This window comes from Canis aureus, chromosome 26, assembly GCF_053574225.1.
Source record: "Canis aureus isolate CA01 chromosome 26, VMU_Caureus_v.1.0, whole genome shotgun sequence".
Classification (NCBI taxonomy): Eukaryota; Metazoa; Chordata; class Mammalia; order Carnivora; family Canidae; genus Canis; species Canis aureus.
The window spans coordinates 45845155-45871232 of record NC_135636.1 but is presented as its reverse complement, the minus strand read 5'-3'; the positions used below and the strand labels follow the sequence as shown (position 1 = coordinate 45871232).

General features: G+C 38.5%; 1 long non-coding RNA gene across 2 annotated transcripts; it reads right to left on the bottom strand.

The window, feature by feature from the left end:
• LOC144298554 (uncharacterized) lies at positions 1–25745 on the bottom strand. Of its 2 annotated transcripts, XR_013365488.1 has the most exons (4): positions 25502–25745; positions 6200–6260; positions 4604–4642; positions 1–74 (listed from the first exon to the last, which is right to left on the bottom strand). It is a non-coding gene; the product is annotated as an uncharacterized LOC144298554 (long non-coding RNA). The 2 variants fall into 2 exon arrangements; XR_013365487.1 differs by lacking the exon at positions 4604–4642.
• Positions 25746–26078: the final 333 nt, after the last annotated feature.

Below are 26078 nucleotides of genomic sequence, written 5' to 3'. Positions count from 1 at the left end.
TAAAATTGCTTTTCCTCAGAAGAATCATCTTGAATCATCAATGAAGAAACATTGCAGCCCATCTCTTCTCACTACTTGGGAAACAGAGAATGATGTTAGTTCCATGTAAGAGACATAAAGAGCCAATAGTTAGATGAGAAATGGACTACCTGCAGATGGTTTTATCTAGAAGAAGGATACTATGCCCTAAAAGTGAAAACCAGACTAGAATTCCACTAGGAAACTGTTCAAATGATCCTATCAATAATTTATACACAATGATGTTGAATGAAATTTTTTATTTTAACAAAGAACATTGGGTGTTGCATGTTTAATAAGGAACGAGCATATCTGGATACGTTATAAAATGTTATCCTACATTGCTTTGCTTTTTTTCTCTTCAAATAGTTATTAATAAATTATTACACTCAGTTAAACTGAACATCAGTTTATAAAGTACCAATTATCAGAATAATTATTCTGGGATAATCCTTGGATATTTGCTGACCTGGAGATTCAATATTTGTTCAGTGAGGCAAAGTAGTATTGTCCTAGGGTATGTCTTTTAAACATCTACATTTTGAGATGTAGATGTTGTTCCCCCTGTCAAATATTATTTGCTATTTGATAAGCAAAACCCATATTAAGCATTAATCTTGACTGCCCCCTTTTCATGCTTATATTCAACAAATTTATATATACCTGGAAGTATGCATGTTGCCAATGCTTGTAGAAAACTTACTAACATTTAAGCACTATGTATATATTTATACAAAAATCCTGTATGAATGGAAATTAGGTACTTCATTTTAAGAGGAGGAATTTGAAGCATAAAGAGTATCAGAAGCTTTCTCAAGAGGTCATACCTAGTAAATGGAAAGTGGGCTTTTTGTCTTTAGAGCTCAACTCTTTAACAACCACACCATACTGTCTCCTTATTAAAAATTTAAGTGTTTTCCAAGCAAACACAAGTCTACAATCCTTTATCTGAAGCCCGAGGGGCGGAATTTGATTCTGTGTTGAGAACTTTTCAATTTTAGAAGGGTAATATACTTGTCTGGTAACCAATCATCTTACCGTTTCTGCAGTCGAATGTATGAATGAGGGTTACACCTGCCTCAACTCGGCTTAGGTTATGTTTTACCAACACATGAATTTTGCCTATGATTTTTCCAAAAACAAAAAGTCTGATGTTCAGAACCTTGTGTACTTGAGAATTACAAATAAGTAGTAAGTTGCCAACTTAGCATTGCATGGAGTTCATCCAAAGGCTCACGACACATTACGTTATCCATTCTGCCTAAGTTGACTCTTCTGCAAACCACAGCCTCCTTTAGAGACATTGCTACTGTATACACTCGGACTCTGAGCTTCCACAGCCCTGAGACAGCCCTATCCTATCTTAAATTTGAAGCACCTGAAGTAACATGAATTTGGGCGGTTGGGGGGGATCTCATTATCAAATAATTTTTTTAAATAAAAACTTGAAAGCATTTTTTTTCTTTAAAAACTTTGCTTAGGAGTAAAGAAAACTGCTTACATTTTTATATATAAAAAACTAATATTGGGCAGCCCTGGTGGCTCAGTGGTTTAGCGCCACCTTCAGCCCAGGGCCTGATCCTAGAGACCTGGGATCGAGTCCCACGCCTGCTTCTCTCTCTGCCTATGTCTCTGCCTCTCTCTCTCTCTCTCTCTCTCTCTCTCTCTCTCTCGGTCTCTCATGAATAAATAAATAAAATATTAAAAAAAAACTAATATCACCTAAGTCTACAAGTATACCCACAATAAAAAAAAATGACTGAAAGATATACTAAATTGTTAGCAGGCTGCTGTTAACAATGATTTCTCATTTTACCTTTCCATATATATATTTTTTTTCAGTTTTCTATACACATTTTCACTCACTCAGTTAACATAACATCTGTGTTACCTGCTGTTCAGTGAGTGAATGAATACTGGGTGCTCAGAAAAGAACAAAAAGTTTCTGATTTCCTAATGTTTATAGCCCACTAGAAAACCAAGAATGAATTTCATTAAGAAAACATATAGGAGGGCACTTGGGTGGCTCAGTGGTTGAGTGTCTGCCTTTGGCTCAGGTGATGATCCCAGAGTCCTGGGATCTAGATCTGCACTGGGCTCCCCACAGGGGGCCTGCTTCTTCCTCTGCCTATGTCTCTGCCTCTCTGTGTCTCTCACAAATAAATAAATAAAATCTTAAAAAAAAAAAAAAAAGAAAGAAAGAAAGAAAGAAAGAAAGAAAGAAAGAAAGAAAGAAAACATATAGGGAAAAATTCAACCAGTACTTTAAAATAGATATACTAAAATCTCACTGAATTACTTAAATTATGAGAGAAATAAAGATAAATATGAATTAATTTAAATTTATATTTCTTTGAACTTAGTAAAATGCTTACAGGGGGATCCCTGGGTGGCTCAGCGGTTTAGCACCTCCCTTCGGCCCAGGGAGTGATCCTGGAGTCCCAGGATTGAATCCCACACTGGGCTCCCTGCATGGAGCCTGCTTTTCCCTCTGACTGTGTCTCAGCCTCTCTCTCTCTCTCTCTCTCTCTCTCTCTCTCTGTCTCTCATGAATAAATAAATAAAATCTTTTTTAAAAATGCTTACAGTTTCATAACTTTCAACAATCTCTACTAATATTATCAAGGAAATGGAATAAAGAAAGTGAACATTGTAAGTGAAACGAAAAGTTACATTCCAGGAACATAAAAACTGTTGCATTGGAAAGTTGATTAAAATTTACTTTCAATTATTTATCTTAGTTCATTACTCATTTCCTTTACAAACCCCTTTTTAAAAATTGTGCAATGATACATTTTACCACACCAGGCCTGAAACATGGCAATTTTCAAAAGTATGATTTCCAAATTAATATGAAATGCAGTAGAAATCTTGCTATTTGCAAGGACACAGATGGAACTAGAGGGTATTATGCTAAGTGAAATATGTCAGTCAGAGAAAGATAAATACCATATGATTTTGCTCCTATGTGGAATTTAAGAAACAAAACAGATGAACATAAGGGAAGGGTAAGAAAAATAAGATGAAATCAGAGGGAGAAAACTATAAGAGTCTCTTAACTATAAGAGACTGAGAGTTGCTAGAGGGGGAAGGTGGGAGGGGATGGGGTAACTGGGTGATGGGCGTTAAGGAGGGCACTAAATGTAATGAGCACTGGGTGTTACATATAACTGATGAATCTCTAAATTCTATCTCTGAAACTAATAATACTCTGTATGTTAATTGAATTTAATTTAAATTTTAAAAATGTTTTAAAAATACATGGAATGCAGTATCATCTGCAAAATACCTAGTAAGTGATCAATACCCACTAAATAAACCAAAATATAGCTACGGTATACCATACACAGCTGACCCTTGAGCAACAAGGATGTTAGAGGCACTGACCCTCCACACAGTCAAAAATCTGCATTTAACTTTTGACTGCTCTAAAACTCAACTACCAATAGTCTGTTGACCAGAAGCCTTACTGATAACAGCAACAGTAGATCAACACATATTTTGTACACTACACATCTCATACACTGTATTCTTAAGGTAAGCTAGAGAAAAGAACTTTATTAAGAAATCATAAGGAAGAGAAAATACATTTAGAGGACTGTACCGTATTTATTGGAAAAAAATCTGCACATAAGTGGACCCACACAGTTCAAACCATGTGGTTCAAGAGTCAATGGTGGGGCCATAGCATATGTCCTATGTCCTATAGATGTATCAATAACATCTAGCTAAATATGACAGTGTAGCTAAAATGACATCTTGAAACAATTCAGTAACAGTCCCTTGGCCTATCCTAAAATGCAGTTTCTCTATTTATGGTTTTATAATACCTGGTGGAAGAATTCAGTTAAAATTCCACTTTTGATCTTAAACAAAAACAAAGACTTAGAGTGATGGATCATTCTCCTTACTGAACTGACCATTTGTTTACTCATTTGTGGTCAACTACACAACAAAAACAATTGTTTCAAATGATAAATTAACCAGCAAACATGGATACTATTTCTTTCTTCCTGAGCAATTATTACATGCCAGGAACTATCCTAATATTATAGAGGACTATTCCATTTAACCTACAGTGTAACCCTATTAGACAGCAGACACTATTATAAAGTCAAGGAAACTGACCTACAGAGAGCTTAAATAATTTGCCCAAATTATACAAATAATAAATTGTGGAGCTGGGATTAGATTTGAAACAAAATTATTCCAAGTAAATTACTTCCTTAATTCGTAAATCAGTTGAGAAGAGCTGAAAACAAAATTAAAATGAGTTTAGTATAACGATTTAAAGACTGTCCAGACATTTGTCACCACAATTCCCTCAGAGATCTGTTTTTCTTGCTTCCAAAAGTGATCAGGCCCTGAGACAAACTGAACATTATTAAATTCCAAAAAAAACAAGGTAGATATAATGGCAAATTATTAATTTGAGAAAAAAGTCCAACTGTCAAAGGAATGATGAATGTTTGGGTTGACAAGACAAGAATATATTTCTTTTGTTGTTATGTAAAAATCAAGCTTCATGTAAAATTAAGTCATAATCAGAAGACATTTGAAGAATATGCAGTAAAAAAACTCTTACCATATAGACCGGAATTATTCAAAGTCCTTTTGTTGAGTCCTTCAAAGGATTACATAGAAATTATAATACTGTTGATAAAATGCAACAAACAAGTAGCACTGGCTGCAGCAAAAATGCTTTTGTATCAGCTGAGATTCACATGTTAATTCCTTAAGCACTGACTGAACTCCAACAATATGCCAGAGACAAGGACCAGTGAATAGGACATACCAAATCTGATAAAGACCTAACCTGATGTCTGACAAAGACATAAGGAATTCCTTCCACACTACAGTCTGTTTTGCTTATTTAATAACCATTTATGTAAAAGACATTGCAACTAAATGTTTTGGCAAATATTAATTTGTTTATCACAACCATCCCATGAGGCAGTGTGAAAGAAAAAAATTATTCATGATACTTATTAAAAGGATAAGGCAGACTTTTTTTCAGGGTAACTAGTGTACTGTGGTTTATCAGCAGGGAAGAGGGATTAGGTTCAGTTTTGAATGCAACAAGGAGAAATGGGGATTTATAGAGTGGAGAGGGTTAGTAGCAAACAGAAGATTACAAGGGGGTTAAGGTCATTCTTGCTAAGTAACCTAACAGGTGAAGACAAGCCAGGGTGATGAGATACCAAGATATTCCCTGGGGGATGAGGAATTTGGTCAGATATCAATGGAGATCATGTACCATGGGTGGGAGATTCTGGCCAAACTGACTTATCAGGATTCTTGCCAAAGGTAGGGACATAAGCCCAAGGTCAGGCAGAGGGCTCAGAGGAGCTCTACTAAAGGTTGGTCAGGGACAGAATCTCTACTAGTAGGTATTACTTTAATCCGCATTTTATGAAAAAGGAAACCAAGGCAAAATGTGGTTAGGTAGACTGGTTAATAGCATACAGCCCGTAGATAATGGAGCCAGGAAATTACTATCAATGCTGCTTTACGAATAAAACTGTATATTTTGTCTTGACAACACACATGTGCACACACGTGCTCTACATCATCTTCATATGCATTAAGCTCTTTAAATCAGATTTCCTCTCCTAGGCAGTACTTGGGATGGGAATTGCCAACACTTCTCATGAACAATACTTTTACTCTGTTTTCTCTGCTTACTGACATTTTATGAACTAAAATAAATCAGGAACCTAATCTGAAATGAGTTGGCATTCGTTCTGCCCTGCCTAACAATATGTCGATTTTATATGTTAAGAAGGCACTATTGGCTGTGTACAAGCATCTTTTCACTTATCTTTTTCTAAACAGCAATATACTCAGATAAAAGGTTCACTTCCCCAAATCTCCTTTTAGGAGGGGTGGACCTGTGATGGAGTTCTCATCTATAAAATTTAAGTGGGAATCTATTGCATGGAAAACTCTTACATTCCTAAAATGGTGGTAGATCTGCCTGCACTTCCCTGTGGCCTCTTCTCTTCTTCTCTCCCTGCCTAGAATGCACGTATCATGGCCATGGCTTCCGTAGCCATGCTGAGGTTGTGGGTGGAGGCCCCACAGTTGAGAAAAGCAAAGCAGAACCACAAATGCAATTTGGATCCATGCCTGCATCATGGAGCTACCATCTCATCTTAGATTTCTTCTTTAGCTCACTTACTTTGTGAAAAAAATAAATGCTCATTTGATTAATCCACTGCAGTAGAATTTGTCTCATGCACCTGAAAACAAGCACAAATAATACACGCACTTTGAAAGGGAAATTATTGATGTGATTTTCTCATCCTTGGTGAACATCTCACTATAACTATTAAGTGCTTACAGTAAATATTACCACTGACAAAACTTTATTCAATAAAGTGAGGTACATAATTTTAAGCAACAACAAGCAAAAAAAGAGAGATATTACTCAGAAATTGCTTTCCCTATTGTTTCTAGCACTCTTCTTCTTCTGGTTATTTCAACATATGACTGCTACAGAAATAAAAGTTGCATTTTGAATTCAGGCCCTCTGGTATTGACCAGTTACTTGGAATAATGGTAACCCTAGAAAAATTAAAATGGAGGGGTTAGAGATTCATATTCTGAAACATCGATGGGATACAATGCAAATCGTGCAGCCTCAATCTCAGATATAATCTGGCCTGAATTTAAAGAATTTAAACAGGTCCTTAAATTCAGTCTTTGTGAAAAGGACTGTGAGGTTTTCAAAAGAGAACACATTCAAGTATATTCTGACTTCATTCTGAAAGCCCACTCACTACTCTTCAAGCACCTTTGTTTGCCTCAAAACCCGCTGCTTCCAGAAATGCAATCTTCATCTGTAAGTGGTTTTGTAGCAATGATTAAGGAAAGAAGATCAGAAAATCCAATGGCCCAGATTATTTGAGGAGAGAGGTGGCATGAAAAATGGTCCCTGGCATATAATTTCACTTTTGAGAAACAGAAAACCTACAGGGAGGAAAAAAAAAAAAAATTACAGACGCTAAGGTCTCTGAACTGCCTTAGAAAGAGAAAAACAGTTTAGATTGCTCTGCTGCCATAACAAGCACCGGAGTTTATTGTTTTGTTTGCAGACTGAGGTCTGCAGAAAATAAATATCCGTAGCTGAGGGAATCTAGAGATAATGAACATCCAGAAGTGCGACTACACCCCGAGGTATTTGGGCAATCGTTTTACTGACAGAAAAAAGGAGATAAAGTAGCAGAAAGAAATCTTAGCGGTGGTGAAACAAAGAGGGAGAGGTTACAAGAAAGAGCAGCGGATGGGTAAGGAAAAGAACTCTATTACCAATCGGCAGCCACATCTACACAAGGCTTATTAAAGAACAGAATTCACTTGAATTCTGCTGTATGGCCTTTAGCATCTGGAATGCTAAATCAACCAGAGAACCAGTTACAATCCCACAAAGCTGACCCCCATCCTGTTTCATTCTCTTCCATCAGCTCCATCTCCTTGCAGAGAGCACTGTAAGACCATCACACCCGCCCAGGAAGGTTCCATTCATACACATGGACAGAAAACGCTTCTAAGTCAATGGTACCGAACAGCTCGTGGTACCAGAAAACTCAAGTCAGTAAGTTCATTTCTCTTCTCTTTTATAAATTCTGTATCACTCTACGGAATGACTTTTTTAAAATGCTGTGTTGGGAGGTTTTGGTTGTTTTTAATTCACGTCTCAGGTCCCAGATTATTTCTAATACCTTGGCAACTAACATGGAAAATCTGGGTTATGTGGTGTTCTAGACAGCAAAATCTTAATATTCCTAAGGCGAGGCTGGGTCATTGCAAAATGGCCAAGTGTCTGATGAATTAAGCACCTACTTGAATTGCCTTTATTCACTCACATATGAATTTATTGATTCCACGACCATCTATCTTGTACCTCCTATACCCAAAGCAATCTTCCAGGTGCTGATCCATACAGGCAAGTGTCCTAAACATAGATTTTGCCCTCAGCACATATAAGATATGTTAGAAAGAGAAAATAAGCATATTTATAAGAAAATGTAAAAAGTAGGTGATAACTTCAATGATATAAAATAATCTGGGAAACCAGTATGGGAACATTTTCATCTATGAAATAAAGAAAAACTTTATGGACACAGTGTGTGAACTTGACCTTTATGACTGTTCAGAATTTAGTTATGATGACATAGGAGCAAGAGAAAGGAAACAGTCAGCTAAGGCATTATAATGGAAAAATGTATTGTTCATGGAGAAAGGTAAGAATATGTCTGGAGAGCAGCATTCATCAAAATCAGGAAGTGAAATCATGTCCTAGGATTCTCTTTCTTATTATTCAGTTATATCTGTACTGCCGATATGAAGTTTGCATGTCAACTCACTTTCACTGACTTAGTATTTTTTTGTTAAAATGATTTATTTATTTTCTTAACAATACATTGTACTTAAAAACATTACTGGGACTCCTGGGTGGCTCAGTGGTTGGGCGTCTGCCTTTGGGTCAGGTCATCATCCTAGAGTCCCGGGATCAAGTCCCACATCAGGCTCACTGCATGGAGCCTGCTTCTCCCCCTGCCTATGTCTCTGCCTCTCTCTCTCTCTCTGTCTCTCTCATGAATAAATAAATCAAATCTTTTTTAAAAAATTACAAACATACAAAAAAAATCAGTATCATTTGGCATAAATACAAAGTAAACATACATAAAATTTAACTGAAAATAATGCAAAATTTCTTTAGGCCTTGTTGGTTGCTAGAGGTCTGTTGTCAAGGTTAAGAATGCAGATTACTGAGAGTCAGGAAGGGATTAGTACCAAACCAAGAGTTTCTCCTGGACACAACGTAGGAAACGGAACCAGAAGAAAAGAAAACCAATGTCTCATCATTGAATGCAGCTTAGTGTTATGTCTGAGTTCCACAAAAACACAGCTCATATTTACCAAAGAGGTAAGTGGCGTATTTTGGGAAAATCAACCTACAGGAAAATCAACCTTGGTTTCAAATCATAACTCTCAATAAAATAACCAGCAATCCTATGTGTTAAGCTTTGTTGAAAAGGTGCCTGTCTCTGTCTCTTTCCCCCCTTCTCTATGTCTCTGTCATAAATGTGTGTGTAATATATATAACATATATCATCACATAGAATTACATACAGCATTATAAATATACCAATTATATATAACCTATGTCCTATGTAAGCATATATAAACATTGATATATAGAGATAGATATATATAATTGACCCTTGAACAACACAGGTTGGAACTGTGCAGATCCACTAACATGTGAATTCTTTTTTCAAAAAATATAGTACGGTACTGTAATGTTTTTTATCTTCCTTATGATTTTTTCCAGCTTATTTTGTTGTAAGATTAGAGTATATAAAACATGTAACATACAAAGCATGTGTTAACTGTTTATGTTATCAGTAAGGCTTCCAGTCAAGTTTTGGGGAAGTCAAGTTATACATGGATTTTTGACTGTTGGGGGAGGTAAGGAAGGGAAAGGCACCTCTAACCTTTGTGTTGTTCAAGGATCAACTGTACATATGAGAAGAGAAACAGAGAGATAGAGATATCTAAATGTAAATTTACATCTGTATCATTTAATGTCAATATACACATATATACAGATATATCTATATAGAGACATAGGTAGATAAATATATAAAGAGAAAGACATATATAGAGAGACAGGTAGATATCCAAATGTACAGCTGTCTATCTAACTGCCACAGATAGAGAAAGAGAGAGAGACTGGTATATGCTATACCTGCAATATAGTATTACAATCCTAAAAATAAGCTAGGTCAAAGTTTGGGACCAAATCATAGAACTTCAGACCAGACATCACTAAAAGTACTATTTCAGAAAAAAGAAAAGCACATCAGAAAATGAGCATAGTATCATAAACAAGAAAAACCATAAAAATGGTCTTGGTTAGTGCTAAAAGGGAAATAAAATGGCAACAGAACTTACAAAATTCTAATTTAAGCGCTCATCAATATTCATGTCTATAGATATAATCACATATAAATTTATTTAAATTTCAGAAAATTTTGAAATAGGTTACATATATTAGTCATATCAAAAATCTTCAGTAATGCTTTAAATCTCCCAGGCAAAAAGAGAACAATTCAAATAACCGGCTGCCATCTATAGACCTCATCAAGCAATAATTTTGTCCTTTTGTGGGGGATGGTATTCCCCCAGAGATTTTACTGATCTCTTTTTTGTTTGGTAAAATGACTAACTGTTTGAGCATTCCAGCAAAAGAACATAAATGACTGTTGCTTACAGTCAAGACTCAAATATCCATATGCAAATAATTTCCAATGTGTTCGTTATCCCAGTCTGCCATTATCCTTCTGCCAAGAAGAGTTTTCTAGGCCAATTTTCCCCACTGCTGATTGGGATATACTTAGAAAATTCACAGTGGTTTCAGCATGAGCCTCAGCAAACCATAATTAGGTGAGTCTGCTGAAACAAAACACAGCCAAACTAAATAATGCATTCCAAGACCAAGTATCGACTACAGTAGATAATATAAGCCTCTGAGCTGCCATCCATTGGCATAGATAAATGAAAATTACATTTTATCTTCACTTTATACTTGAGTCTATATGAAAAAGGAGGAACAAAGTGCTTGATTCTCACATCTGCCCTTTTCACCCTAGGTATTCATTTAGAAAAGAGTGTTGAGAAAGTATTTGTATATCCAGAGGAAACGTCTCGGTCTGTGATGTTCATAAATCCAATTTGTCATTCTGTCTTTATTTATCATCTAATTAGAGAAATCATACCATTTCTGACTCCCATTTCTCCTCACCTCTTTCCCACAGAAAATAAGAGCAAAAGAAGATGCATCTCATTTGATGATATGAGTTTATAGTTCACAAATTAATCAGTAGTTGGCTTGTCCATCTAGTGATTCTAATGGAAGACAAACTGATGATGACCTTAACTAGAAGAACACATTGTAGGCGAATTAAAACAACTTTCATTTTCTGAGAATTAACTATGTGGTAGACACTTTGCTAAGCATTGATAAAATGAATTGTGTTATGTAACACTGTAAGGTAGGAACTGTCGGTATCCTCCTTTTACAAGTGGAGAAACATACTCAAAAATATTAAGTCCCTCATCCAAAGACATAGTGAGAAAGTAGCAGAGGCTTGGCATGAACCCAGGTATGCCTGACTTCAATGCCCAGCTTCTTCCACATTCTTTGCCATTTCCAGATCCATGGACACTACAGCACTAAACAATCACAAGCCGGAAATGCTCAGTAGGATCAGTTAAAGTTAAACTAAATCACTTACATCCTCAAATACGATTGAAGTTTGGAGTCCTTGCAAAGCAGAGAAACAGAAGATGGAAAAATCTCTAGTGGCCAGAGAACGATAAAGGCCAGAAGCCTGAAGGTCATGTCATCTACCCTGCAGATTTCTATGTTGGCTGTTTCAAAGTTGCTGCTTAATTTTGTTGTCTTTTCTAACCTATTTATTCAAAAAAGGTCATTTCAAGCTCAATGTCTTCTTGATGGTGACATCCTGATCTTTATCAGAATTTCCAACTGGATTTACTAAAGCCTGAGAAGGTCAATGGCACTGAGTCATGGGCTCTGACCACCCTGTAGTTGAGACTATTTGGCTCACTGCTCTTTGCTCTTTCACTAATCACTCCCACTATTTGTTTAACATTGTGGTTCTTCAGATAAAATTCTTCATGTTAGGCTTAAGGACTCAAAGATTCAATACTACTTCCCATCCAATGTCTGCTATAATCAAGTTTCAATTAAATAAAATGATTTGGGAAAGGAAGAAACTGTATTTTATGTAAGAGGAATCTCATGCGTTAAATTTATTGTTAAAAAAGTGCCAAAGCATGTGCCAGATGCTGTGTAAGGAAAAACCGCAAGTTTTCTGTTCACAGGGAGATGGCATGCTTGAGGGTATCTCCTGTATATACACCAATCCCCTTTACATCATCTTCTCATTAATGAAAACTGTCATTTGAGGAACCACTGCTCTGCCGGAGTCCACATGATTTGGGTTAATCTGGCCCAATCCTGGCTGCTGAAGAAGGGTAGTGTGTAAAAAAAGGATGAAACACATGACTCAGTCCTGGCCAATTGGCACCATCCATTCCACTAGCCATATTGATGAACTCCAAGATGGGCTATGACCCAAGTGGGGCAAATGAGACTTATTTCAGAACTTTTTTCTGGAAATTTGAAAGCATGGCTGCTAAATCCTGGAGCAGCTGTAACCATCTTACCACTGTAAGGAAAGAAAGTGCCTGAGAGAGAAGAATCCAACACACACAGAGTAAAGAGAAGTAGAAAAATTCCTATGATGCTATTTGATCCCATAGATCCAGCTTAAGTTGTGTCTATCTCAGGGCCTCATAAGTTATAAGATAATGAATTTTCCTTGTTTCTTTTTTTCTTCCTGGGCTAGATTAAGGAGGAATTCTATTCACTTATAAGCAGAAAAGTTCTGATTAATAACTCTAAAAATAATCTTAGCTTTTATCTTTTTTTTAAAGGCTATTTTTAAAATGAAGAGTTCTATTTTCCTGCCATAATAAATACAGGAAGGTATCATAAGCTTTCTTGCTAAGTTAGGGTCTTAGGCTGAACATCCAATTTCAATCTTATCAGGGGAAGAGACTGGCTATAGTAAGTTTTGGCTCTGAAGCCACCCTGGAAGTAAGGGATTATAAAAGAAGTAGCTGGTACTCATTTATTTTCCTTTTTCTTGAAAAATCAAAGGAAGCATTAAAAAATGTTTATTTGCAATATATATGTAATTGATAAATGACTTTTCTGATTGGTAGAGACAGAGGCAATTTTATTAGATCTTGAAAGCCTATCTTCTACTTTGGCAAGGCTGGCTTACATCTAACCTGATTTGTCATCTGAGAAGAATGCTTCTTTCCATGGCCTAACTTCCCAAAAGTTAGAGTGGCAAGTATCCTATCTATTTTGGTGAAAAAGAAATTGGAAGACGACATAGCACCACTCACCTGAGGTTGTCGAAAAGGATCTGCCATTGGTTTTCTCTAGTCAACCAAGCCAACCATTGAAAGCCAAATGATGAGAAAAATTTAAAAAGAAACCAGCTGTCTGGGGGTAATCATACAGATCTTTGGTGATACAAAGGTTATAAGAGTCATAGATTGTCTAAGCCTCAATGGCCTCTGGGACCATCTAGCTCAATGGCTTCATTCCACTTTGGCTCCCTACAGCCCATTTTTCCTTCATCAGCAGAGATACCTTAGGTGAAATAAATAGAACAATACAACAATTGAAAAATTGAAAAATCTCCAACATTTCCCCACTATGCTTGGGATAACATAAAAACCCTTAACTTGGTCTAGCAGATGATTCACATTCTAATTCATGCCCACCTATTCTCTTCATCTGCCTAGACTCCCCCTACTGCCTTACTGACTGTTTTTTCTCATTTTCTGAAATGAGTTCCTTCCAGACTCAGGCCTGTTTACTTTATTCTCCTTAATCTCTTTCACCTGGACAATTCCAATTCCTCCTACAATCTTGGCTTACAGTTAATTTATTTAGAATTGTTCTTTGGCATTACTAAAACAATTAAAACTGCTCATGTAAATGTTAATTGGACTTGCCACATATTCTTTACATTTCCCATAATCTTTCATTATTTAGTTAGTGTATACATCTTTCAATGTTTGTTTGCTCACTGGTCTTTAAGCTATAAGGCCAAAGAAAATGTTTGTTTTACAACAAACTAATGGTCCTGGCATATAGCAGGTATTTAACAAGTTTCTTCAAAGAATTAGTAAAATAAATTGGAACTTCTAGAGAAGTGAATTATCTTCCCCTTGGAACCAAAAATGTTTTAGATATTTCCATATTTTTGATCCATGGATTCCAATGACTCTCTAGCATTTGTTTTTAGTGGTAATGAGAGATTGGCATATTTGTGTAAGTCATATATATATTTACATATACTATAATTTCTTTTCAATTTTCTGCTAATTATATTAATACAAAATTATAAATTGTAATATGTTAGGAAAGAAAATATAACTGAAAGTATCAGAAGGTACAGTATGTAGTAAGGTGGATGTTATCTCATATACAAATGTTTTATATAGGGACACCTGTGTGGCTCAGCAGTTGAGTGCCTGCCTTTGGCTCAAGGTGTAATCCTGGTCCTGGGATCAAGTCCCACATCGGGCTCCCTATGGGGAGCCTGCTTCTCCCTCTGCCTATGTCTCTGCCTCTCTGTGTGTGTGTCTCTCATGAATAAATACATAAAATCTTTTCAAAAAATGTTTTATACAGAATAGACATGGGTCTATCCTTCATAGGTACACATGTATACACATACATACATGCACATCTATACACACATCTGGATATAGTAAGTCACATTACAAAATGTATCTCATTATAAATTACAATCAAAGTGCTCAAAAATCACAAAACTAGCCTTCCAATGAATGATAAGCCCTTATTAGCTTCTAATTCTTCAAAAGCATTTTTTTTCTCTAGTCTATCACCACACTTATAAAAGTCACCATTGGTATCCTGGGGCACTTGGGTGGTTCAGTTGGTTAAGTTTCTTTGAGTCAGGTCATGATCTCAGCATCCTGGGATCGAGCCCCCAAGTTGGGCTCCCTGCTCAGTGGGAAGTCTGTTTCTCACCCTCTCCCTCGGGCCTTGCTCCTGCTTACGCTCTCTCTCAAATAAATAAATTTTTTATAAAAATTTTAAAAAGTCACCATTGGTATCCTATCTTGTATTTTGTGTCTTCTGTGACTCAAAATGGTAGAATGAACTTGGGATTCATAACCAACTAATATTCATGCAGAAAAAGCATGCATCCCCATTGTCTGAAAGTACCTTTCAATATCATGAAACAGTAAGATCAATAATTCAAAGCACATGTTCCCAAATCCAACCAAAGGCTTAGAAGTTCTAAGTTTTCTAAAATAAAGTACACACACACACACACACACACACCTCACTGAATATTTATTTTCCCTCAGTCCTTCAGGGAGTGGCTGCCCTCAGAGAAACTAGTTTCACAGTTCAACTGAAAAAACATGGACTTGTAAGTCCAGGAAACAAGTACTTCTTAAGTGAGGTTTGGGCGACCCAACAAGGAATTATAAATGAAAGAAGAACAAAATCCTGTGCCTGAAAATCTGTTAGGAATCTGGTTCCTATTTCCAATTAGTCTTATGTCCGTGGTCTTCTTTAAGAGGCAGGCTCTAGAATCTGCTGGATCTTAGTTAATCAATTTTAACTGGACCTTTAGTAGAGGCCAATATATGATGGAAAGGAAAGAAAATTAGCAGTGACTAAGAAGGCATTTTTTAAGACCAAAGTGCCTGAATTTAAATTCCAATTCTGACACTTCCCACAAGGGAGATCTTCAGCAAAGTACTAGAGCTCACCTGATCTCAGATCTCTCATCTGTAAAGGGGACAGGCCAGGGCCTTGCCATAAGGACAAAATGAGGGCATTCAGGTAAAATTATAAGCTTTGCAGCTGGCATGTAGAAAGATCCGGTGTGTATTTGCTACTGTTGTTACTTCTGTTATATTTATGGTCATCATTAATAAGCCTACTACAGTCTTCCCTGACTAAAATATAGCTCCTCTAATTTGTCATTGTACCTGCATATTTCAATTTTATGTTTCTGTTCCAGTATATTGGAAGATGTAAGTTCCAATTCCATTCAATTCAACACCAGACAGATTTGTTGAGGATCTACTATGTGCAAGGCAATATGCTAGGTATTCGTGATATGGACATGAAGAAGATACAATGCCTGTTTTCTTAAAGATTCTCTTTAACACTGTATTCTTTAAAAACTTCTGCCATGATGGGTGATGGTACATTTTATGTCTACGGTTTCTTCTCTTTCAGAAAGACTGTCAGTAAAAACCACTGTAATATATTACCCATATAACAACAGTGCAATAATATTGATCAATTCAAAAAGTAAAGAGTTGCTTAGCTGCATTTTAAGCAAAGCTTTAATAACCACAAAAACGAAACATACTCTGTTATCAAAGCTTATCTTCTCAAAATCATTAAAGCCAAGTGAACAAAAACATTTTTAGGTGCTTTCATCAGACTGAAAAAAAAAAAAAAACTTGATATTTGAATTAAATTTTACTAAGAAACAGGACATCTGAAGGTGATTTTGCCCATTATTTGATTTCACAGAAATAATTCAAAGTTCAATTCTACAGCTAGTTAAAAATTTTTTTTCAAGTACTTATTTAAAAATAAAACCTACACAGTTATTGGGCACCTGGGTAACTCAGTGGTTGAGTGTCTGTCTTTGCCTCAGGTCAGGACTCTTAGGTCCTGGGATCAAGACCTGCATCGGGCTCCCTGCAGGAAGCCTGATTCACCCTATGCCTACGTCTCTGCCTTTCATTGTGTGTCTCTCATGAATAAATAAATAAATAAAATATTCAAAGAAAAAAACCTACAATTATTGTTCAGTGAGTCATTCGAACTGAGGGTTTCAATATCATTGGGTCAATCCACAGTGTTGAAAGCACAAAAGTAACAGAATGGTAGAAAGCATACAATAAAATACATCACTTGCTTCTAGAAGGATCAGTAATCAGTCCATCTTAAATAATTCTTTTATCAAATTGGAGAAGTCAACCCCAGGGGAAAGCATGATATGGTCTGCTCTGATTCAGAACAGAAATGCTCACATTTCAGATACTTCACCTTGCTCCCCAGCCTGCATGTGGTATAACTGGGCTGGGTGTTCTGGAGGGGGAGATTGGGAAGACCAACATGTTGGAAACCCCTGCCCTATCCCAGGCTCAACAGCTATTATTCCACCTTACAACGAAACTGCTTGACAGATCAAAAATGTTGGCCATGTCTTTGCATAAAAAATGTAACATCTTTAGCTTCCATTTTTACTTAAAGATGATCTACCATTTTTGCAATTACTATAGTTGGATTTTCTATATTTTTTAGGAAGGCTTAGCTCTCCTTGGGAGCAATCAATTAAGCTAGAAGTGGCCATGGTGCAAAGGGCTCAGACCAACCTGAAAAGCCACCAAGATACAAAAGCACACCACCTTCCACACCAGGATTTCCCCCACATAAGAAAGCGCCCCCCCGCCCCCACCCCACTCCACCCCACCCTTGCTGCAATAGAGGATCTCACTCTTATATTTAAAACTAAACCCGTTCCCTCTGGATCTCATCCTGTGTCATCTACTCAAACTTCTCCCAGATTTCCTCCACCACCATTGGAGCCAAAATGCCCTCTGCTCTACCCAATTACAATTTAATTTATTTAATTTGCATGTAGCTCTTCTCTGAACCATCCTGGCATAAAGGGCTGGTGGAGGGGCATCCCATAATGGAAACAAACAAGGAATGGGCTACACAGGCTCAGCTTAACTGGACCATTCCACTCGGCCAAACACACTCTTTTTTTTTTTTTTTTTTAAGATTTTATTATTTATTCATGAGACACACAGAGAGGGGCAGAGACACAGGTAGAGGGAGAAGCACAGGAAGCCTGATGCAGGACCCCATCCCAGGACCCTGGGATCATGACCTGAGCCAAAGGCAGACGCTCAACCAACTGAGCCACCCAAGTGCCCCCAAACCTTGTTATCACAAGACTGTAATGACTTTGCAGTCTCTCCTTTTCCACCTTGCTCATTTTTCTCTCAGCATGTACATTCTCCTTAAATTTCCTTTTATTTCAATCAATTAATGTGTATAAAAATCCCTAAGCATACAAAAATCTCGTAATTTATAAAATCTTGTACCAAATAAAAAAACTCTACAAGAACTATTTTAAAAGCACCCATGTATTCAATTACTTCTTATAAAACTCTCATGGGTAGTTACTACTACTACCTTTGTTGTATAAAATTGAATAAAGAGGCACAGAGAGGCTAAGTCACTCTCTCAAGTTCTCACTGCTGGTAAACTCTGGTGTTGGGCTCCAAATGCAGGCATTTTGAATGTAAAATTCACACCCTTAAGTACAATACTTACATTCCATATATTAAATTCCTTAATTCAAATACATAAGAAAATTCCAAATAGCATTATTCATCAAACAATAGGGAATCATGTGGAAGGTGAGTCTTGGTAGTACATCAGATGACTAAAAAGCAAATTCACGCAAAGTAACATCCAGACAGATGGATTAGAGGCTGCCATAATCTCCTGCACTAATAACTGCCCCCGCTTCCTCACTCCCCATGGGGAGAACCTTTTCCATCCTCTCAAAGGCTTATCCCCAACAAGCCCTGACAAGTAGGCAGTCTTGTCCGATCTCACTGCCCCACAATCACCAACAACCCCAGTTAGGCCCTTGAGAATCTCTACCCCAGAAATTTTCAAACTGTATTTAAAAGATTCACTTGGGCTCTGAACTTGAAAAGCTATGTACTGGTAGGTTGGGATGGCTTAGCTACAGAGACAGAGAACAAATTATATCTACACAGACAAGCAGAGATTCCATTTGAGTCATGAAAGATAAAAAGATTAACTTTAATTTTTAACTTTATAGTTTTTGGTTCCATTCTCTCAAATCTGTGTATATTTTCTCCCTCTGAGATCTTAATACACTCTGATCCTCCCAACATAGTTATACATACACAAACACGTGCAAATATTTTTTGTTTCTGGAACTTAATCAAGTTGCATGAGGTTTCTGTTGGAACCAAAAATTACAGAAAGCAAGAATCAAAGTTATTATAACAAAAATAGCAATGAGGCTAATCGCTCAGTGGAGGCTACTCATCGTAAATAAAATGCTAACATATCTATACTGGCAATTCAGTCAACAAAGATAACATAAAAAAATCAAACACCCTACAATTTACTTTGGTATCTAAATTGGCCATACCTCTTAATGACCCTTCTTTCATAAAATAGACCAATTTTATGTCTGCTTGCATTGGTCCACTGAGACAGAAGTGTTTGGGTAGCCTCAGAGTCATAGATTAGGACTAAGAGGTGACACTGGGTCTAGCTGACCATGTAAGAGTCATAAAATTTATAGCATCAAGACCCAATAAGTCAGCAATCTGAAATGTGGGATCCACGTTGCCACAAAAGTCCTATGGCCCACTGCCCTGTGAGACCCTGTCTCTGGTCCCTATGATGTTATAGGGACATCACAGGAGAGACGTGGTTTCCCTAGCGAAAATGCAAAGTTGTCTTAGCAGCCTACACTGCTCTTTCAGTCATTAAATGGTTCAGATTTTTTAAAGATTTTATTTATTTATTCATGAGAAACACAGAGAGAGAGAGGCAGAGACACAGACAGAGGAAGAAGCAGGCTCCATGCAGGGAGCCTGATGTGGGACTTGATCCCAGGAGTCTGGGCTCAGGATCACACCCTGAGCCAAAAGCAGAGGCTCAACCCCCAGCGTCCCTAAATGGTCCAGATTCTTGACTGAATACTTACTTCCATATTAGATAATGTGCTCAAAAAATCTAAGGTAACCACAACTGCTGTGAAGGTAAGAACATAGTTCTCTGGCACCAGATGGATGAGAGACTGATCACGCTGCTCCTTTAGGGCTGTAGGACCTTGACTAAGTTGCTTACCTACTCTGAGCATGAGGCTCATGGAGGTAAATGAATAGAATGAATGAACAGAATAATTTTCCTTTCATAAGGTTGTTATAAAGATCATATGTGATAATGTTTTGAAAGTTCCTGGAGAAGCCCCCCAGCAGAGAGTACGCACTCATAAATGTGAGTCATCATCACCATCGGCCCTGTTAGGAACCCCCCCCAGCACATCCAACTCTTCATGGTAGCTGTTAGATTCAGGTAGTAAAGTGTGTCCCTCTCCTGCTGTGAATCCACTCGTATCCACTTACCCACAGTGTTTACAATTAATTTAACACTTACAGTCATGCTTATTTGTGATCTAAACATTTAAGACCAAAGGCTCTCATTTCTGAGCTCCCTTTTCATACATATCTTATTTCTTACCCCCTCAAATCCTGGATTCCTAACAATGTACTCTCATACCACCAAGAAATTCTAGAGGACTTGATGTGGAACTAAATGGGCTTTCTTGTGTCTCCTTTTGAGAATGCCTCTTGCCCTTAAAGTTACTGACGGGTCATTGTTATTTCTTAAGCAACTGATTAGGAAAACATGCTGGTTTTATGGGGTGTAATGTTTGAGACCTGAAAGCAGGAAACCTAAAACCACTCAGCTTTTTAAGAGACAATACTGACACTTGGTTCAAGTTGCCCTTGGGACCTACAAAACTGACCTTAGGGCAGTAACTCCCAGAGCAGAGAAAATACAGAATTTTAGAGACTGTAGCCTCCAAATGCTGTTGACCATGTTCAAACTTTACAAGACAGCTTTCCTGCATTTCCCTGTATCATTCGCTCATGTCTTGTGGTTAATACTTGTATAGTTTCCACTGTTACTCTGAAAACCAGGTGTGAGGTCATGTGGCAGGTACACGGTGACATTTTGCTGCTTTACACTCCAGCACATTCCCTAATTAAAGTGAAATGTGTGGTCCAGGAGAGGATATTTTCTAAATGAAACCAGTGATAATCATTTCAGAGATCTATTCTGAAGCTCATTTGCTTTATCTCTTTCCAATTAACTATTTGCTTTCTCTTCCCATACTGTTTCAAAACACAATTCCTTTCTTGGGTTTGGCACAGTGCAATCAATATGCATTCTTAATGTGCAAACTCCTCTGCTTGGACACTATATAAATATGAATACCATCTCCATTCCTACCATTTAGTAATCATCTGCCTCCAACTGTTTAATCACAGGTGGCCTTCTGTGAGGTGGGAAACTCTAGAGGGGAACAGATGGACCAACAGGAGCAGGGTAGAGCTCCAGTGGAAGAATTCCATATCTGAAAAGCAAATGGCCCAATGATGTAACATGTCCCACCTCTCACCTCCATTTCTATGTGGCCATCAACAAAGTTCTCCTTCCATTTAGAGCAGTTTATGTTTATGCAGAAAATGAACAAATGCAGAGTTACATCCAGGAACCAGCATATGCTATGACCCTTACTAAGGTACATCTTTAAAAAATATTAGCTTTGATTTCTTGTTGGATTAAATAGAGGAAATCCAACTTGCCACTTAGTGGTTTCACTGAAGGTCAGAATTTAGGATTGGTGACAAGCTCTAGGAGGAAAAGGATCTGGAAGCTAGGACTAAAGCTTGCCTGGAATGTTTAAAGGAAAACAGAAACTTTATCTCAAACATAAAGAAAATGAAAAGTATGTACCAAAGATGTAGCTTTATTGCTATTGCTACAGAAACTATAGGCCAAGATTTTTAAAGTGGCTTTATCCATGGGCCTCGGATTATTTCATGGTCATTGTCAAGTGTCCGTGGCATAGCAAGCCTGCAATCTTTTCTTGCCTTTATTGTGGATGTCTAGAAAACAAAGTAAAGCACCTCAGTCAAATCTCCTTGAAAATACACTAAAGATGGATCAACCAGCAAATCCATGATTGACATTCACTAGTAGAAGCATCCTTATCCATAAAATGCTTTCAGTAGAGTGTACCTGGTCTGTTTGGGGGTAGTCAGTGGTCTGACTCAATCTGGACTCAAAGGCTCTATGGGGCATGGTTCTCTGAAAAATGCCGAATGAGCTATTTAGCTATCCGAGTGTAAAATGGAGATGTTTGTACAAGTCATGTACCTGCATACACTTCTTACACACCTTGCATGTTAAATTTGGCTGAAGCATGTCCAAATATAGCAAGAAAGGACCTGGGGAGCCTCACTGACAGTCCTTGGCTTCTCCTTGCTTTGCTGACACTTGGTGATCACTTGTATCCTTGAAGTAATCAGGAAATCTTGACACTAAGACCTTAGATTCTGCACTCACTTTACAATTTAATCAAAGCCTCAATATGCAAAACAATAATGCAGTACTTAACGGTATAAATCTAGTTACTGCCCTTCAACTAGTTACATTATTTTACTTATAAACTCAGAGTGAAATGCAGATTCAAATTATTAAATTACAGTTTGAAGATATACTAAAATACCATTTATTAGAAAGTACGCATACACACTCTCTTATAAATACTTAGGAAATATCAAACTGTTACAAGTAGTGGCTATCGTAGATTAAAATTGAGTGGAGGAGATATGAGTCCTCTTCCTTTTTATGCTTTTCAAGTATAATCATGGATTATCAAAATAAAAATCTAGTATAGACACATTTAAAGTAAAAGAGTTAAGTATGTTATATGTAATGCAATGGCTTTGAAGAGCACAACACATTCACATTGGTGATTAGGAAAGGTAGCTCTAGGTGTGCCTGGGTGGCTCAGCTGGTTGAGTCTGACTCTTGATTTCAACTAGGGGTGTGATTTTTGGGGTTGTGAGAGCGAGCCCCTCATCAGGCTCCATGCTCAGATTCTCTCTTCCTCCTTCCTTCTGCCCCTCTCCCTGCTCTCTCTCTAAATAAATGAATTAATTAGTTTTTTTTAAAGTATAAAAAAAAAAAAAAGGAAGAAATAGTAGCTCTAGTCTCCTATGATTCTCATCATCCAATTTATTTTTGGTTTTTGCATTGCATACCCTACAGTATCAAGTCATTCCTGGTTTATACAGATAAGCAAATCCAAATGCTAAGCATTTTCCAATTTCCTTTCAAACTTTAGTCTTCAGTTGACTCATTCAAAAGCATGAGAATAAGGTCGTAATATTTGTTTCAAAGTTGAAAATTAAGAATAATAAATGATTACTCAGAAATTGCTTTCCCTATTGTTTCCAGCACTCTTCCTTCTTCTGGTTGAATAATAAATGCTTGATGTAAAAATAAATATAAAAGTGAGACAAGGAAGTATAGTCCAACGATTCCATTCTTACATGTGTGCCCTGGAGCAGCTCTCACACATTTGCCTAAGGAGATGTGCGCAACCATACACACTGTACCAGTCTTTGCAAGAATGAAAACTGTAAACAACTTATATATACATCAATTGAAAGATAAATCCATTGGGATATATTCTTACAAGAGGATTACTGCACAGTGATTAAATAAATGAAATAGGGATAATTTATCAGCCTGAATAAATCTAAAAAAAAAAGTTCAGTGAAAAAAGGAAATGATCAGAGGATGTTGCAGAAAGATATATTTAGCAAAATATTATTTACCTTACTTAACAACAAAAATATGATACTACATTTTAAATATTGTCCTGTGGACCATACATTTATGTTAAAATATTAAAATCAGTGATGTAGATACACAGCAGCTTCAAAATAGCACTAACTAGAGGTGGGGAAAAGAGGCTGATAGGAGAGGAAATGGAATAGTGTAGAGATAATTGCATCTGTAGTGTTTTGTTTCTTTAAAAAATTAAACATTTAAAAAGTTAATATTTATTATATCTGGGTTATACATAGGTATTATCCTATTTTACTATTATCTGTATTTTTATCTATTTGTGAGATATTTCACATCTCAAATGATATAAAAATGATTTTATGTAATATATACATATATAAAATACATGTATCTCTAATGATACGTATGTTTATATAAAAACTATTACTATATTGCAAATGTTCATGTATTTGTACATACAAAACAGAGATACTTATGAAAGATACTTTACATATAAAAGATATATAGAATATATAGTGTATTCATAAATATATAATTCAAAACGGGAAAATTACAGTGCTCACTTCAGTAATGCATATACTATGATACAGAGAAGATTTAGCACACCCCCTGAGTAGGAATGACCTCAAACTCATGAAGCTTTTCAAATTTTTGAGTACACTCATCGTGACCAGCACTGAGTAATGTATAGCATTGTTGCATCAGTATATTATACACCTGAAACTAATATAACGCCGTATGTTAATTATATCGGAATTAAAAAAATTAAAAGAGAATGACAGAACACAGTACATACCATATGTTACTATCAAATGAGAAACAAACAGGAAACACCCCCGAAATGAGATGATGGCATTCTGCTAGATGCTATACACTTCCTGTTATCTCCTGCCCTTGCACCAGTAACTAATACTATATACAGTACCATATGGACAGGGCCAGGGCAGAGCTGCAAACTTTCCAAATGAATGATGGATTGACAAAGAGTTCACGTGGGTGAATGAGATGTCAGGTTAATTCTGAGCTCTGCACAGCAGCAGCCGCAGTAACAAATAAGACCTGACACTGACCTGGTGTCTCCCTGCACCAGCCTGTTCCAAGGGCCTTACCTACTTAAGTTCATTTGCGTCCTACACAGCTGGGTGACTCAGGTGTTATTACCGTGCCCATTTCCCAGATGAGGAGCTGAATCACAAAGAACACCAAGCCACCTGCCATACCACACAGGTCAAAAAAAAAAAAAAAAAAAATCACCCGGGCAGCATCTGAGCCAGGTGCTCTGGCCCCAAAGTCGAGATTCCTAACTAAAGAGTTCCCTTGGCAGCTTCACTCACTTTCACTGGTGTTTTCAAACCATTTTAGGCAAGTTTTAAAAATAAAATATGGGGGGTGGGGGGGCTGCCAGGCTGGCTCAGTCGGTAGAGCAAAGGGACTCTTAACCTCGCCTTATAAGTTCGAGCCCCACAATTGGTCGTAGAGGTTGCTTAAAAATAAAATCTTAAAAAATAAAAATCTAAAAAAATTTAAAAATTAAAAAAAATTAAAATAATTAAATTTAAAAAAACAGCAAGTTTTCACAATACCCCCTTAGCAGCACTGACAAACAAAAAAATATTACCACTCATGGCAGGAATCTTTGCTATTGGGCAGGTGTAAACCAGGAGACCTCCCTGAACCCCATTTTCAAGAATAGCAATCAGCACAGAGCACGTGCCTCCCGCACCCCCCATTCCCTCCTCCTCCCCCCACTCCCTCCTTCCTCCACCCCATCCCTTCTTCTTATCCCCCCTCCCTCCATCCTCCTCCCCTCCCCCTCTACCCCATTCCCCCTTATCCCCCTCCCTCCACCCCCCTCCCCATCCCTCCCCATCCCTCCTGATACCCCCCTCCCCCCTCCCCATCTCTCCTCCTGATACCCCCCTCCCCCCTCCCCATCCCTCCTCCTGATACCCCCCTCCCCCCTCCCCATCCCTCCTCCTGATACCCCCTCCCCCCTCCCCATCCCTCCTCCTGATACCCCCTCCCCCCTCCCCATCCCTCCTCCTGATACCCCCCTCCCCCCTCTCCATCCCTCCTCCTGATACCCCCTCCCCCTCCCCATCCCTCCTCCTGATACCCCCCTCCCCCCTCCCCATCCCTCCTCCTGATACCCCCCTCCCCCCCTCCATCCCTCCTCCTGATACCCCCTCCCCGCTCCCCATCCCCCTCCCTAGCTCCTTCCCTATCCCCCCTCCACCCCCTCCCCATTCCTCCTCCTGATACCCCCTCTCCCCTCCCCATCTCCCCTCTCCTCCTACCCCCCTCCCCGCCCCGGGTCAAAGACATCAGGGCTTAGGAGTGTACCCGGGGTTGAACACGGGCTGGCCATGTTCCAGAAAGTCCAAGCCCCGGGCACTGCGCGGCTGCAAGCCCACGACCACCGCACCGAGGCCAGCGCAGCCCGCGAACCCGCAGGCCCTCCAGATGCCGGGCTCCCTCCGACCACCGCAGGCCGCGGTCCTCCAAGCGCAGGTCCCGCCTCTCAGAAGCAGCCCCGGAGGCGCACCAGGCCCCGGTGCGGTGACAGCTCCCCGCACCAACCAGGCCTCTTCACCGGCCCGGAAGCGGTGTGCTGGGCGGGGCTAAGAGGTCACGGCCCCTCCGTGCTGGCCCCGCCCCATCCGGGGAGTGCACGCTCGCGGCTTCCGGTCTTTGCAGCCATTTTCCCCGATCGCAAGCCTGGAGTGAGCTCCCCGGGGGTGTGGCCCCCTGTTCAGTGCTCGTGGCTGGGCCCCGTGGAAGCCTCTAGAAACTCTTTAATGCTGAGGGGGTCAGGGAGGAGCTGAGATCTGCTCTCTGGCCCAACACCGGCCTCGCGTGCACGTTCCCTGGCGGCGCAGGTGATGCGGCCTCCTCCTACCTTTCGCCTGGGGGGGTCCAT